Source organism: Chrysemys picta, unplaced genomic scaffold (genome assembly GCF_011386835.1).
Source record: "Chrysemys picta bellii isolate R12L10 unplaced genomic scaffold, ASM1138683v2 scaf2308, whole genome shotgun sequence".
Taxonomy (NCBI): Eukaryota; Metazoa; Chordata; order Testudines; family Emydidae; genus Chrysemys; species Chrysemys picta.
The window spans coordinates 1,292-9,000 of record NW_027055011.1 but is presented as its reverse complement, the minus strand read 5'-3'; the positions used below and the strand labels follow the sequence as shown (position 1 = coordinate 9,000).

Sequence of the window (7,709 nt, the reverse complement as noted above, 5' to 3'; positions counted from 1 at the left end):
CATGACTTTTACTAAAAATATTCGTGACTAAATCTTACCTACTGGGAGGGGGGACAATCCTGAAGACTGCTGAGGAGTGGGGGAGAGAGAACAGGGTGACGCTGTTGCTGGGGGGGATGCCCAGGATCCTGCTGCCACTAGTCCCAGACTCCTGCTCCAGGGCAGCACCAGGGACCATGCCTAGTGCTGCCGGAGCAACGGCCAGTGCGGCTGGCTCCTGGGCTTCCCCAGCTGATGGGGTGGTCCTGGGATCAGCTGCACCAGCACTGCAAAATTCACAGAGGTCACAGAAACCGTGACTTCCATGAATGATTTGCAGCCTTACAATAACATTCTAGTAGAGCATTTCCTTCTTAAAACTACCCCATACTTGGCTTTTGCTCCTTTAATGGAGCACCATGTTCAGCAATTTGTTTCTGCAACTTTTTTTTCCCTTCTCTAGCTGCTTACAGGATTTCATCCACGTCTTCATTTTATTGCAAGCAAATCCATTTTGCTTCTTCAGTTGAATTGAAGACTTCTGATTGTCCAACTATAAAATAAAAAATTGTTTGTAGTTGCTAATAGGAAACTTCATTCTTCTGTATAAGCATTATACTCTCACTAATGGCATCTCACCTGTCATTAAAAGTTCAGTGCAACTAAAAAACCAGACAAAAGTTATAATATGCATTTGTATAATAGATTCACTTAGTAATATACAATTGAATTATAGCAGCTTCTAATTCCAACAGAGAAACATAAAAGTCATGTTTATTGGAAAGCTACATGTGTGTAGATTTCCTTGATAGAGAAATAATAATCTAAATAGAATATTCAAAACAACCAAATGACAAAACCCAGCTGAAAAGCATGTGGTCCAGGCAGGTTTGTCCACCCTATGTGCATTGGAATGCCAAAATAAAGGGATGGTGGATATCTGGCAGCCTTATAAAACACACTTCAGGATAACGTAAATATCAAGCACAGTGCTCCATTAGCTGGGCATGGAGTGAGCACTGTAACTCAGTGCCTGCTTGCCACAATACGGGCTCCACACTGTGCTACAGGATTGCTTTTTCATGTGTTTATTTCTGAAGCGAGAGCACAGAACTACAGTCCGTCATTCACCACAAATGGAAGTAGAAAAAGACTGCAGGCTAGAAAATGCAGAGGGAATTGATAAGAAGAAATTCACCTAGATGGACAGGTTTAAAAACTAAAAACGCCTCTCTAAATTATTAGCAAAAATAGTGCTGTCATAAGAAGAATCACTTAATTAATAATTTAGATGGAAATTCTGCATACATCAGAACTGATATGCTCTCACAAGTTGCGTGTGACATAATGAGGTAGTAGAAGCAGTTTAAAGACAATAGGGGCACGTCTACAGTGGGAAGTTTCACAAGGTATTAATTAATGTGTTCATTAACATGGTGTTACAACATGCAGTGTAGACACTGCACTGTTATGTTTAATATCACATCAGTCAGTTATGGTTAATCTTAGGGGCAGAGTGAAAAGACATGTTTAAACACAGTCTAATTTTGAAGTACAGACCCTGGCAAGTAAGGTATTGTTTCCTTTGCACCATAAGTGGAGGCATGGCGATGTCTCTCTCTGGTAGGACTACTGCTGCACTTACGTTCCCCAAACTTTCAAATTTTCCTTACATTTTAGTTTAACATCTAGTTTTAACCGGAAATGATGATCTCAAAGGAGGAAAGCATGAGAAACTAGATAGTTTATTATTATTGAGGTTTTTTTCAAGACACTGGCTTCCAGTGCTGCGAGAGTCATATGGGTTTGGGATTTCTTTTTTGTGTGGTTCTGTCCATGGGGTACTTCCCCCGATTGTTTACAGAAGTGAGGTAGCACGCTAATCACCCTGCTCTGGGCATCTCTCAACTAAGTAGGAGTACTGAGACAAATGCTGATTGTTGGAATAGCTTGCTAGATGGCCCCAGGTGCCTGAAAGGGTGTCTCTCTACACCCTTCCGAAGAGAATTAGTACCACTTGGGGCTTTTTACTCAGTAAAGCAGGAGCCATTTTGAACATGGGAAGGGATTTCTCCTTGATGCCTCTGTAATCCCCTGATGGTGCAGCTACATAAGGAATGGAATTCTTATGTGCCTCTGTTCTGGGCACACACTGTCTAAAGTGCTCTTTAATCCTTCAACGCTGAGCAAGCCTATGGAGAGGGGGAGGAGACTCCAAACTCCTTTCCCTGGTAAAGCCTGGGTCCTTCACCTGATAAACGGACAGGGACAATTCCTACTCCATTGTGACCTCAAATTTGGGCCCCCTTCCCTGGTTGAAAGAGGATCCCAGGTTGAAAAGCAGAGATGAACAATTTACATTACCCTGCCACCTGAGACAGGGCTTCACAGAAGTAACATGTGTCTCTGCACACCCAGATATACTCCAGGGTGGGAGGGGGCAGTGAGTCTGATACAGAGCACTCCAGGAGACCCGCATGTAGGAGAAAACCCCAGCAAACACATCCTAAGGATGGGAAGGCAAGAGACAAGATTTAAAGCCTGATGTTTATACTTCCTGCTCATTAATTATACATATTACTTCCTTACAAAGGGGACAATTCCATTTGTCTTTTTGGGACCCAGAGCATATGGAGTTTCCAAGTGTTATTCCTGAGCAGACTATGTGGGGTTCTCATCTCCTTGAGAATCCTCATGCTCCTTCTCACAATGGAGTCAGGGCTTCAAATGGGTGTGTTTATGTGCGCATGCAGGGCACTAGTGCGCTGGCCCAACAAAGCCCCATCCCCTCACACAGCAAGGGTTGGTGGCTTGTAGCAGCGAGACGTAGGTTACCCTCTAAGACCCCTAAAAAGCTGCCCACTGAACTACTTGGACTTAGCTTGATTTTGCAGGGCTTTTCTACCACTGCACTAGTGGTCAAAGGGAGTTACTGAGAAGTGCTGCGTTTGCGGATCCAGAGAAGTTACTTGAGGAGAGAGAAAGAGGAGCAAGAAGTTGAAATGAAATCAATATAGCAGAAAAATGAACAAAAATTAATGATAAAGCAAAGTTGTTGGGAGAAACTGAACCGCCAACTTGTTCTGCTGGTGGACACAATTTCTGGTGGCCTGAGGTGAAGGATGGAGCTTAGTCCTGGAGCCTTCAGCAACAACACTGGTCCACCTCCCAGTTCTACAGGTGAGAGGAATCACCTCTTTGTTCCAAATGAGGAGAAAAGCTGGGCCACGGAACAGACAAAACCTGCACATTTTATCATGTTTTCAGGTGTCCCGCTAAAGACCTCCTGTATCTTTGATAGCCAGAAGTTTATAAGATAACAGATTTAATGAGATTTCCATGCTACTAATGGAGAAGTTATAGCAAATGTTATATTAGAATAGAGACTAGATATTAAAAAGGACACAAATAAATATTTTGGCTCTTAAAAGCTTAAGTATGAAATGCCTTATTAAACTATATGAAAAACTTATGTTTGTTTCTAGTAAGTCTACTTTTTCTTCTTCTAAAGCCTTGTTAATGTCCTTAAGCGTTCCATTTTCAAGCTGTAGCTCCTGGACTGAATCCTGGAGCAATTTATTGTTGCTTTTTAAATGCTGAAGCTCGGCTTCTTGTGCTTCCAGTTCTATTTTCTGAGACAAACTCTTATCTATAGTAATACAAAAAATTAAGTGGTTAATTTGTGAAAGCAAACAATGTCAAATATGCAATATTAGCTTTTATGGGTAACACTATAAACTGGCAATATTGACAATTTTCAATTTTTCACCTAGCAATACATTTTCTTAATATTTCAGAATATAATTACGTATGTGTTCTAAAACTGCCTTTATTCCCAAACCATGACATTGTATAGCATTGCCAGAATTCAGTTTTGCAGAAAGAACATACTGCTAGTCAAATCGCTCTATGCTTCACAATTGTAACTCTGTTTCTACAGCCCATCTTCACTGAGGTCTGATGGCTTGTACTCTGAAACTCATGGTTGACAGGTAACAGTATCAATGGCTAGATAAAGAATTTTGGTGCCCTATTTGTCCATTTTCCTGTCTTCAAAATCCAGAATATATAAAAATGATCAAGGTGTTTGATGGACTGATGTATGGAGTAAAATTAAGAGAGACAGACAATACAAGAGATTTCCTGTATTGCAAAGAGAATTCTATTGAATAACACCAACTTACCATATAAAACAAGACTACGCATTCCCTTCCTACAGGACAAGGAAAATTCAATGTCTCCAAGACCCAGAACTTGGTGAGAAAGAGGGGCACAGAGAGGGGAAGGGAAATGATAGCAATCAACAGATATTTGAACTATGTCAACCCATAGGATGGAGAAGGATTATTTAGGGTGGTGATTCAAAGGGGAGTGTAGCGGGGCGGTTGCCCGCTCTAGCCCTGAAGGGATTGGAACAACCCTGCAGAGGGCTGTGGCTGGGGAAAGCAGCAAGCCTGGGCTGATTGGGGAGGCAGCTACAGCTGGGCCATGCCCCCATCAGGCCACAGCTGGCCCTTATAAAAGGGCTGTGAGCCAAACACTCAGTCAATCTTCCTCTAGCTCTGAAGGGAGAGGGACCTAGCTGTTGGGGAAGCTAAGGGTACTGGAATGAAGCAGGGCTAGGGAAAGGCCAGAGGAGCTGGGGAGCTCCAGGCTGACAACTCCCCAGGCTGCAGGGCCTTGTCCAAGGCCCAGAGAGGTACTGAGTTGTAGGGAAAGGCAGCAGGTCCAAAGTCCCCTGCCAATGATGAGTGGCCATTACAGACTGCAGCCGGCCCTAGTGAAACAGGGCTAGATGGTGACTGGCAGTAGCCACCGAGGCAAGGTGGAGGATAGGGGGTGGGGATTCCCCTGGGTGGGAATCCCTAGATAGTGGATTACTGCTGGGGGCAGGACCCTGAAAGGGGAGGACACCAGGGTCTGGGAGGGACACGGGGGCTAATGTCGAGCAGGATGGTGACCATCAGAGGGTGCTCTGGCTAGAAATGAGCTAAGTCCCTGGATGACCAGAAGGAGGCGCTGCAGGGGTGAGTCCCACTCCATTACAAGGGGGAAAAGGTATAACTAGAGAGGATAATCAGAGACTTCTTAGAGAGGAAGAACTGTCCGGGGGTTAAGAGTGACAGTCTAGGACTCTGGGCACCCACATTCAGTTATGTTTCAATTAGGACAAGTTATTGTTGGTTGCAGTGAAGAGCTACAGCACAAACATCTTCTGACTTATTTTTTTGTTCATAATTATTCCCTCCAGAAAACTGAGAGAATGCTCCCATTTGACACCTTAAGAACCACAGATAAAAGATAGCGAAAGCAAGAAAATGGACTTGGAAGGCATTACATTTTCTTAGCTAGCCGAAAGTGCTGCCACTTGCCAAGAATAAGATCAAAATGCAAAGCAGTTATTTGGATGGCCTCATGGATTGGAGAGTGCAGAAATACTGATTAAAATAGGAGCAGGACTAGGTCCATACATTTAATTTTGAAATCTCATTAAGTGAGGTTAGACTTCTACAGCGATAAGTGGGAGCAATCTCCTTCTTTACAATGGCTAGTTAGCAGAATTACCTGTTCTCTTAAACCTCAGTCTGCAAAATGCATTTTCCCAACCAGATAGACAAATGTAGGGAAAAGTCAAATTAAGGCTCGGCGGGTAACATTTCATCACGTTTTAGCTTGATGGAGTCCATATACAAGCTAAAGGATAATAGTTTGAGGTATATTTGTTTGCTTGGGATTTTAAAACACAGGAGCACATTGTTTTGCTGACCATATAGTTTTGTTTGGGACATATTTAGTCCTCATTTTTAATTGCTTTAAAACCATATAATTTTATGAGTTAGTATATTTGTATAAATCTCAGTTTGGAAAGAGAATTGCGTGTATTAGCTGAAAGTTAATTGAACTATATCACACAGTGGGAACTTATTATTTCTTGGGGATGCTTCAAATCACCATTTATAATGAAGTTTACAGATCTCCCACACTGAAGTAATAGTTTCTAACGGGATTTAAATAGGTAGAAATGTGTCACTCACTTTTCATCTCTTCAGCATCCTTCTGGGTCTCTTTTAGAAGGTGTTGGGCTATTTTTAGTGCTTCTTCCAGCTGATGGATTTTTTGTGTTTTTTCATCAGACTGGCAGCAAAGAAGGTTTTTTTCCTTCTTCATTTCCTACAACAAAACATTAGTTACAAAACAGTCGATTAAGTCAATAAACTGAGAGTAGTGTGATGTGGCATACTACCCCTCTGAGTCCCATGAAGACTCTGGAAAGTTGGGCCTTGGTTTCTAAGCACTTACATGATTTAGGAACACAAACTGCACTCTTGGCAATCCTCAGAGGGCAGATAATCCTTTTGGGACATCTCCCAGCTGGCACAGATCACAGCAGTACTTAGCTGGCTCAGGATATGGAACCAGGGAGCAGCAACCAGTTCCCTGTTGCCTGCCCATAGCAGATCTTGACACAGGATAGAAGTCACCCAAAGAACATGAATAAAACCGTTGCTGCTTCTAATTATTTTCCTTTTGTTTCACAACCTCCTAGTCCAAAATATCCAACTGTTATATCGAGAAACACACACACACACTCTATCATCAATCATTCTAAAATACACAGTTGTCAAGAGACAAAATTTTTAGACAATGCTGATGTCTGACAAATGTCTCAAAGCTGCAGGAATTCTGAGCTTCCCGTGTTCAAAATACCAATGAAATTCAAGGGGTTTAAATGGCCCGCCCCTCTTGCTGTGACTCAGCACAAGTGGCTCTGATTAAGAAGCATTCAACAAAAATCTGGAACCAACAACCTAACATAGCTGCAAAAAAATCCCATGCTCTGATGCTGGACTTTCACAAAACCATTTACAAGACATGCATTCTCCCACCTTCATGTACATCCCATCCCATCATTTGCAATTACAATTTGGCCTCAATCACATAGGCCATCATTAACTCTTGCTTGAATAATCGAAATCCAATGTATTTAGACTCGAATGCATCTGCCCTGAAAAATCTGCAACAGTTACAGAACACAGCAGCACACCTCCTCAGTAATACAGGTTCACTTGAGTACATCAGTCCTATGTTTCACTCACTCCGCTGATTCCCCAACAGAACACTCAATCAAATCTGTCTTTAGTTTTGACGTTATAAAGAACATGGGCCCAAAATACCATCTTACTCTCTCAGACTTCAGTAGCTGTGTTCCTCGGGAACAACTGCCTACACATCAGAAGTAAAACTAGCACATGCAGGAGACAGGGCTTTTTCAGGAGCTGGCCCAATACTATGAAATTCACTCCTGCAAAAACTTAGAATGACAACTAACATCACCATTTTTCATATTTACACTCCCCCCACCCCACCCTACCCACACACCCTTTACCTTCTGGGACAATGGCTTTCAACCTCTTTTCCATTTGCGGACCCCAGAAAATTTCAAATGGAGGCGCAGAGCTCTTTGGATCCCCACAGACCACGGGTTGAAAACCACTGTTCCGTTGTAAGGACAACCTTTCGAGGACCCCTTAGACAGTCTGCAAACTCCCAGGGGTCTGTGGACCAGCGGTTGAAAACCACTGCTCTGGGGGATATGGGAGAAATAGAAACCTCAAATAACAGATGCTAGTCACCTTAATTATTCTTAACTCTGGAAAGCATTCAGATACACCAGCAATTGGCACAATATAAGAACTTAAAAAAAATATATCTCGGATGTTGCTTCTATG

General features: G+C 42.6%; 1 long non-coding RNA gene across 1 annotated transcript; it reads right to left on the bottom strand.

The window, feature by feature from the left end:
- Positions 1 to 2,058: 2,058 nt before the first annotated feature.
- Positions 2,059 to 6,714, bottom strand: LOC135980236 (uncharacterized). Its single transcript, XR_010597403.1, has 2 exons — positions 6,015 to 6,714; positions 2,059 to 3,628 (listed from the first exon to the last, which is right to left on the bottom strand). It is a non-coding gene; the product is annotated as an uncharacterized LOC135980236 (long non-coding RNA).
- Positions 6,715 to 7,709: the final 995 nt, after the last annotated feature.